Raw genomic sequence first — 10,059 nt, forward strand, 5'->3', positions numbered from 1 at the left:
AAAGAAGCATATGAATAAGCCCTAGCTGGCCTACTAAAGATGAGAGGCCTCATGGACAAGAATCAAGGTATTCGACAAACTGCAAGACATATGAGTGAAACCATCTGGGACCAGCCAGCCCCCAACCAACCCACCAACTGAGAGCAGAACAGCAGAACCACAGAACCACTTGCTGAACAAAGATGCATAAACAAGATCAGTAGCAAGAAGCAGAGCCAGCCAAGACCAGAGAGGTAAACCACTCAGCAGACCCACAAAATTATAGCTAAAAACTATATTGTTTCATTAAGCCACTAAGTTTTGGAGAGGTTTTTGCTGTTGATGTTGTTACAACCATAGATAAGTGATACAACCTCCTCTTGTGCTACTGTGCCAACCAACACACAGCAAAGTCATCCATCTCTAGCAAGAGTAGTTACTGTGAATGCATACCTTGCCAAGAAAAGTCAAGGTATCTTGTGGCTGGCTACATCTAGGAGAAACAGGAAGTATCCGCAACCAGAACGCTAGCTACTGGCTTACCCTTCATCCTTCCCTATAACAAGTGAGGCAAGCTGTGGTAAACAGAAAAAGCATCCACTGGCCGTCCACAAATACTCAAATACAAAGATGAACACACAATCCAGAACTACCGAAATATTTAAGGAAAAACAACACAATGAAAGAGAAGCACTATATAACAGTAGAAATAGAACACATGAACTAAGTAAAAATACATATTAGAGGGAACATGAGGTAAATTTAAAAGAAATTTAATTAATAATGTTAATGAAACAAGAAAAGACATGTTACCCATAAAACAAGATCAGACTATGAAAAAGAACCAGTTATAGATCTTGCATATAAAAAAATATGATTGTCAAAATGAAAACTCAATAGATAGGAAGAAAAAAAGAGAATGAATATAGCTAAAAAATTTTAATTCTCAGACTGTAACACAAAAAAAACAAAAAGATAAAATGTATAAAAAATTTAATTAGATAATACTAGTGTCAATGTTAAATTCCTTGATTTTAATTAATTGTAATATAGTTATAAAATAGAATGTTCCTGCTCTCAGGAAATACACACCAAAGTGCTAAGGGGTGACAGGAAACTAACTCTGTGACTTATTCTCAAATGGTCCCGAAAAAATCATATACATATAAAGTGAAAGAAAGTGATAAAGCAATGTGGCAAGAGGATAAGTTTCTAAAGTTTGTTGGAGGCTATGCAGAAGTTCTTTGTACTATTCCTGCAATGTTCCTGTAAATTTGAAATTATTTCCAAATAAATGGTATAAAAATTGCAAACTACATGGAGGATAAATCCACAAGATCCAGCTTCCATGTGTCAAAGTTCCATAAGAAATGACCAGAAAGAATAAAACAGGGAAAATAATCAAGAAAATAATGGAAGACACTCCCACATCTGAAGAAAGACTCTGGTCTTAAAATTGAAAGACCGAGGAGGATGAATAAAAAGGACTCACATCTGGACACATTTTTATATAATTTTAATACACCGAAAATAAAGTAGAAATGGTAAAAGCTTTGAGAGAGAATAGTAAAAGCTTTGAGAGTTATCTAATTTTTCAAAAATCAGACTGTTATCACATGTCATGTCAACTCCAGATTCAAGACATAAGAGAAATGTCTTCAAAGTTCTAAATGAAAATTATTTTAAACTTGAACATTTTCTATGTTCAGTCAAAATATTATTTGAATATGAAGGCAAAGTAAATATCTGTTCAGATTGTCACAGATAAAGAAAGCTTATCTCCTATAAACCCTCTATAAACAATATGTTGTACAGGTTTCCTTCACCCCCTGAAAGTAGAGCATTCCTGTGAAAACTTCCATAAGCCAAAATGGCATAAAGCAAAGAAGCTATTACCACCTTGCCAACTGATACACAAAACAAATCAAGATAAAGCACAGATGTTCAGAGCTCTGGCAGTTGGATGCTGAGATGTTGAGTGTAGTTCCCGAGGATGGAGCTTGGTGGTGCAACTCTCGCTGCTGGGGTGTGCATTGCCTCTCTTCTATAATTGCTAACTGCAAGACAAACATTGAATGCTATTTTCACTTTTTGATTTTTTCTGTAAAAGTGAAAATCCTCTTTGGATTTCTTTCGATTGGCAAAAACAAGCACTAATGTAGGTCTTTCATAAAAGCAAAGTGGCATAAAGTTAACTTCTGAAAAGCAAAGGACATCTATATATCAAAACAACACATTGTATACCTTTAAAAGATAGAACTTTAGTCTATTATATCTCAATAAAGGGAAGATCAATACGTGAATGCCAGAAAAACAAATAAATAAAAAGTGTCTAAGAAACAGTCAAGAAGAAACAATGATTAGCAATAAAACCAATAAAATATTAGCAAATAAAATTTAATGTTAAATAATAATGAGCTATTATCTCAGATGATCTCAGCATGGGAGAGGCTGGGAAGAGGAGGTAAGAATACTGAGGTTCCTGCCTTGTTCTGCAAGCATATATTTTCTAATATTTTTCTTCTTTTTTTAATTAAATTTATTGGGATGACATTAGTTAACAAAATTATATAGGTTTCAAGTGTACAATTCAATAATACATTATCTGTATATTTCACTATGTGTTCACCTAAAGTCAAACCTCCTTCCATCACTATATATTTGACCCCCTTGACCCTTATCTACCTACTCTCCTCCCCCCTTTCCCTCTGGTAACCCCTAAACTGTTGTCCATGCCTATGAGCTTTTGTTTGTTTGTTTGTCTTTTTTGTTTGTTACTTTCAGCTTTATATTCCACATGAGAGTAAAATCATATGGTTCTCAACTTTTTCTGACTTATTTCGCTTAGCACAATAATCTCAAGATCCATCTGTGTTGTCACAAATGGTAGTATTTCATCTTTTCTTATGGTTGAGTAATATTCCATTGTATATAAGTACATCTTCTTTATACAATCATCTATTGAAGGACACGTCAGTTGTTTCCATGTCTTGGCCACCATGAATAATGCTGGATTAAACATCAGGTGCATTTACTAATTTATTTTAGATACTGATAGGAAAAAATATTCAAATGTATGCCTTAAAAAAGAAAAGTTAAGTTCTAGAGTATAGAGGAATAGGATATATTACTTCCTAACCATAAGAAAGGAAAAATAGAACACAAGTATTTTTATTAAAACAAGAGCAAAAAAAAGGGGAATATAGAAGGAATAATTTAAAAGTATATAAAATAAACATTACAAATTAACATGGCAAGAATAATTTCAGACACATCAACAATGACAAAAAAATGGCAAATGAGGTAATTTCCTTCATTAGAAATAGAAATTCATATTGCGTTATGAAACACAGCTATAAGCTACTTATCCAGGACACATCTTAAAAAATAATTCGGAATAAAAATATGAAGATATTAAATGTTTTTTAAAGTAAAGTAAGTACTATAGTAAACCACACAATTTATAATTAAAGATATAAATATAAATTGGGTATGTGTATATATGTAATTAAGATGTTTCATATGATAAAGCATACAGTCAATATATCTCATGAAATTCTAGATATAGTCTTAAAATATATATAATCTGATAAAAATGCAAAAATAAATCTACAATCATAGTAGGAGACTATAACATTCTTCTCTTGGTCCATGACAAACCAAGTACACAAATATAGATAGGGATGTAGAATTTTGAAAAAAACAACTAATGTTGATCTAATTGACATGCAGAAAAAGAATATAGCATAATCTGCTTACTAAGTCATGCTGATTGGAATTTTAACAACGATCTTAGAGTTCATATAATTCTTCTCCAGATTATTTCTCACATCTAGGGCTGTTCCAAATCAATCACTCAGATCACTATTAGCTAAATATTATAAAAGAACTCCACAGTGTAAGGTCTTGCTGATAGCACCTCCTGAGAATTAACAAACACATCGGGAAAGAGAAAAGGCTTGAGTTTGAAAGAATACTACAAACCAGTGGCAGATGGTAAAGCTGTTCTTTGACATGGAAAATTGGGAAACCAATGCATTTAGAGTAGGAAGTATAGCACATATCCTGTACTTATTACTAATAAGTTTAAAAGATGTAACTATAAAATGGTATGACCTTTAAAGTCATGGGCTCACTGGAAACTTTGACATTTGTAAGCACAGCATCTGTTACAAGCCATTTATTCTTCTTTCTCTTACTATTGCACACACAAATAACCACATTATCTTGTTCAGCAAATTTGATTTAGTCCAAAGTCGAGTGAGTTAAAGTGATAGTGATCCATATTGCAAAGTAATTTCTAAAGGAAAAAGTCTCATTTGACCAGTAGAATTCTTTTAAAAGAGAAAAATATTAAAAATAGAACTGGACATGTTGAAATTGCTAGTCCTTCTTGTTTGGCCACAATCATTTATCTTCCAAAATTGTCCTTTACACAATTATGAGGGTGTTTAAGTCCTACCTAACATCTCTAATGGGAAAAGCAGAGATAATGGTGACTCTAAAAGATTTCACACAAAATTATAAATTTATTCTACCAAATATTGTCCCCAAGAACACAAAATTACCTTGCATATCTACATGCCATGGAAGAAAGATTCCTGCTCTTCCCATGGCCTCATCATTACGCATACACATGCCTATACACACACACACACACACACACACACACACACACACACAGAGCAAGCCTAGTTGGTAGCCTGCTATCTGAAAAAAAAATAATCTCTTTAAAAATTTTTTAAACATACAAAAAACATGAGATTGGGATTATGTAGGTAAATCATTAACTTGAATTTAAGATGATGAGCCAAAGATGAGCTTGTCTTCCCGTAGGATAAACTGAGGCAACAACACTACAGGTCAGGAAAAAATAAACATGAAAATAAATGGATTTCAAAATGTGTCATTTCATAGTAAAATAAAATTATTGATAATTTACAGACAATAGATACTACATCCTAAATAATTATTTTGGTTTAAAATGTTACTTCTAGAAAGATGGTGGACTCTGAGGCTACTGGCTCTCCTTCTTTCATAGAGACACAGAGTTAACAACAATATATGGACCAGAATATCTCTGTGAGAACTCTAGAGACCAGGTGAAAAGCTACAGCACCCAGACCATTATAAAACCAAAAAGAGATTACAGTGAAAGGGGCAAAAATATTGGTAGCATTTGGCTACCATTTTACCTATGCAGCAAAGTACAGAACATCCAGAAAGAACCTCCATACTGGAGATCCTCCTTCAGCAAGAAAATGAAAGATGGAATAGGCATCCAACTTTCTGGCTTACACAGAGGCTACCTGAGGCACTGGTTTCTGTCCTGCCTGACTCTGAGTGCTGACAGAATCAGAGCCAGAGGTTGGGAGCCACTGAAAACACATGCCAGGGAGAGCAAGAGATTGGGAAAAGTTTGAGGTCCTAGAACCTCTAGGCTGATTGGCAAAGGTCTTCACCTGCACAAAGATGAGAGAACTGGTTGTTTTTCAAATGCTCAAATCCAAAAAGAAATTATAAGGCATACAAAAAAAAAAAAAGAATTGTGGCCCAATCAAAGGTAAAGGTACAAAATAATACACCAAAAGCCAACCTAAAGAAATGCAGACCCACGAGCTCCCTGACAAAGAATTTAAAATTACTATCGAAAAGATGTTCAATCAACTAAAAGAGAACAAATACAGATATCTAAACATAATCAAGAAAACAATGCATGAACAAAATGAGAATATAAATAAACTATAAAAAATGAACAAATTCTAGAGCTGAAAAATACAATATAAACTGAAAAAATTATTAGAAGCCTTCAAGAGCAGACTTGATCAGGTAAAAGAATTAGAGAAATTAGACAAGCCATTTGAAATTATTGAACAAAAAGAAAAAATGGAGAGCCTAATAAATTTACAGCACACTAAAAAGAAGACAAACACATGTATTATGAGTCTGTCTGAAAGAAGAAAGAGAGAAAGGGCAAAGAGCTTACCTGAAAAAAATAATGGCCGAAAACTTCCCAAATCTGAGGAAAGAAATGGACATACAAATTTAAGAAACTCAAAAAGTTATAACTGATAAATCCAAAGAGAACCACACAATGACTCATTAAAACTAAACTGTCTAGAGAAAGACAAATACCTTATGATTTCATTTATATGTGTAACCTAAAAATGAAATAACAAACTGAACTCAGATACAGAGAACAAATTGATGGCTGCCAGATGGAAGTGGGGTGGGAGATGATTGAAAAAGTTGAAGGAATTAAGAAGTACAAATTGCCAATTACAAAAACAGTCAAAGGGATGTAAAGTACAGTATAGGGAATACAGTTCAATTAAATTGTAATAACTAAAAAAAAAAAAAAAAAAACCAGTCTAAAGTAAAAGACAAAGAGAGAATCTTGGAAGCAGCAAGAAACAAAAGTGATTCATCGCATACAAAGGTGCTTCCATGAGATTATCAGTGGATTTCTCAGTAGAAATTTAGCAGGACAGACAGCAATGGAATGACATATTTAAAGTGCTGAAAGAAAAAGAAAACCGTCAATCAAAATGCTGTATCCAGCCAAATTGTCTTTTGAAAGTGGAGAAATGTTAACTAGGCTTCCTGTGGCAATCATTTCACAATATATGCAATTAAATCATTATGCTGTACATGTCAATTATATCTCAATTTTTAAAACTAAAAGAAAAATTAAGAATGTCACAGATAAATAAAAGCTGAGGGAATTTATTACCAATAAATCTGCCCCACAAGAAATGTAAAAGGAATTCCTTCAAGTTGTATGAAAATATAATGTTCTCCAGTGAAGGTAAATATATGGACTAATACAGTGGCTTATAATTTTGGAGTATATAATTTAAAGGACAAAAACATTTTTTAAAACCATAAGTCTATATTAATTGGTATACAATATGTAAAGAGGCAACATGTGACAATAACATTAGAGTTGGGAGGTGGAGTGGAGCAGTAAAGGAATAGAGTTTTTGATGACATTAAGGTTAAGTTGTTATCAGTGCAAAATAGAAGCTAAAACTTTAAGATGTTTTATATAATTGGAATTGTGACTGCAAATAAAATAGCTACAGAATACATACAACAGGAAATGAAAAGTACATCTCTGCAAAAAAAATCAAGTAAACAACAAAAAAAGACAGTAAGAAAGAAAGAGAAGGACCAAGAAAAGCTATAAGATATACAGAAGACAACTAACAAAATTCACAATATTTTACTCAGCAATTAAGCAATTAAGGTAAGTGCAAATGGATTAAATTTCCATCAAATTATGTAGATTAGCCAAATGAGACTTTTTTTAAAAAAAGATCCAGTTATATACTGTCAATAAATGGATTAAATTTCCATCAAATGATGTAGATTAGCCAAATGATTTTTTTAAAAAAATATCCAGTTATATACTGTCAATAAGAGGCTCATTTTATATGTAAGGACAAACATAAGCTGAAAGTGAAAAGATTAAAAAAGATATTCCATGCCAATGTAACCAAAAGAAAGAATCAGTGGCTATACTAATATCAGACAAAAAAGATTTTAAATCAAAAATTCTTATAAGAGACAAAGAAGAACATTATACAATGATAAAAGTGTCAATTCACCAAGACATACTAATTCTAATCTCAGAGCTCCTAAATATATAAAGCAAACATGTGCATAGATTGGAAATATTAACATAATATAAAATGTCCATACTACTTGAAGCGGTATACAGATTCAGTGCAATCTCTATTAAAATTCCAATGTCATTTTTCATAGAAATAGAACAAACAATCCTAAAATTTGTATAGAACCACAAAAGACCTCAAATTGCCAAAACAATCTTGAGAAGAAAAATAAAGCTGGAGGCATCACACTTTCTAAATTTCAAACTACCACTGCAGGGGTTAAGGGCACCTCACGCAGTCAAAACTCCACATATAACTTTTGACTCCTCAAAAACTTAACTACTAAGAGCCTACTCTGGACCAGAAGCCTTACCAATAACATTAACAGTCAATCAACACATATTTTGTATGTTATAGTACTATATACTATATTTTAATAAATTAAGCTAGGCAAAAGAAAATGTTAAGAAAATCATAAGGAAGAGAAAATACCTTTACAAAATCTATTGACAAAAGTCTGTGTATAAGTTGACCCATGCAGTTCGAATCTATGCTGTTGAAGGGTCAATTGCATATTACAAAGCTATCAGTAATCAAAACAGTATGATATTGGCATAAAAACAGACACATAGATCAATAGAACAGAATCTAGAGCCCAGATTATAAACTCACACATGTGTGGTCAGTTGATTTACAATAAAGGAGCCAAGAATATGCAATGAGGAAAGAATAGTCTTATCAATAAATGATGGTGGGAAAACTGGACTGCCATGTGCAAAAGAAAGAAACTGGACTACCATCTTACATCATATACAAAAATAAACTCAAAATGAATTAAGACTTAAATGTAAGACTTGAAACCATAAAACTCCTAGAAGAAAACACAGGTGGTAAGCTCCATGACATTGGTATTGGTGATGATTTTTTCGGATTTGACACCAAAAACAAAAGAAATGAAAGCAAAAGTAAACAAGGGGGACTGCATCAAACTAAAAAGCTTCCGCACATCAAAGGAAACTATCAACAAAATGAAAAGGCAACCTACCACATGGAAGAAATTATTTTCCAATCATATATCTGATAAGGGGTTAATATCCAAAATATATAAAGAACTCACACAACTCAACAGAAAACAAACACCACAATTTAAAAAATGGGTAGAGAATCTGAATACACATTTTTGCAAAGAAGATATACAAATGGCCAATAGATACATGAAAAGATGCTTAACATCACTAATCATCAGGGAAATGGAAATCAAAAACTACAATAAGATACCGGCTCATACCTGTTACAATGATTATCGTCAAAAAGACAAGAAATGAGTTGGTGAGGATGTGAAGAAAAGGGAAGCCTTGTGTGCTGTTGGTGGGAACATTGGTGCAACCACTGTTGAAAACAGTATGGAGGTTTCTGAAAAACTGAGAAATATAACTATCATATGACCTAGCGATTCCACATCTGGGTATTTATCCAAAGGAAATGGAAATACTAACTCAGAAAGGTATCTGCATGCCCATGTTCATTGCATTATTTACAGTAGTTAAACATGAAAACAATCTAAAAGTCTATCAGTGGATGAATGAATAAAGTGTGATATATATATACAATGGAATATTATTGAGCCATAAAAAAAGAAATCTTGCCATTTATGACAACACTAATGGTCCTTAAGAGCATTACAACAAGTGAAGTAAGTCAGAGAAAGACAAATACTACATAATGTCGCTTGTATGTGGAATCTAAAAAATTAAAATAAAATAAAATAACTTAGGGAACAAATTGGTAGATGCCAGTGGCAGGGCATGGTGGGGGAGTGAAAAGGTACAAACTTTCAGTTATAAAAGAAATAGGTCCTAAGGCTGTAATGTATAGCAAGGCGACTGCAGTTAATAACATTATATTGTATATTTCAAAGTTGCTAAGAGAGTAGATCTTAAAAGTTGCCATCCCTACTCAGCCATTTAAAAAAATGAAATCCTACCATTTGCAACAACATGACTGGACCTAGAGGTTATTATGCTGAATGAAATAAGTCAAACAAAGATAAATATCATATGATTTCACTTAAAAGCAGAATCTAAAGAATAAAAAGAACAAATTAATCAAAAACAAACTCACAAATATAGAGGACAATCTGGTGATGGCCAGAGGGTATGGGAGGTTTAGGGGCTGGGGGAATGGGGTGAAGAGTTAACGAAGTACAAATTAGCAGTTGATAGATGGTCATGGGGATGGGGAGCACAGCATAGGGAATGCAGTCAGCATTAATGTAATGGCTAGGTGGAGAGCCAGAGGAGAGAAAGAGCAATTGGGGGATCATTTTATAAATTATATAAATGTCTAACCAATGTACTGTATACTCGAAACTAATAAAATAAAAATTTTTTTTAAAAGTTGCCATCCCAAGAAAAAAAATTAGACATGGGTGATGGATATTAACCAGAATTATTGTGGTGATGTG

The sequence above is a fragment of the Pteropus medius genome, unplaced genomic scaffold, assembly GCF_902729225.1.
Source record: "Pteropus medius unplaced genomic scaffold, Ma_sr-lr_union100, whole genome shotgun sequence".
Lineage (NCBI taxonomy): Eukaryota > Metazoa > Chordata > Mammalia > Chiroptera > Pteropodidae > Pteropus > Pteropus medius.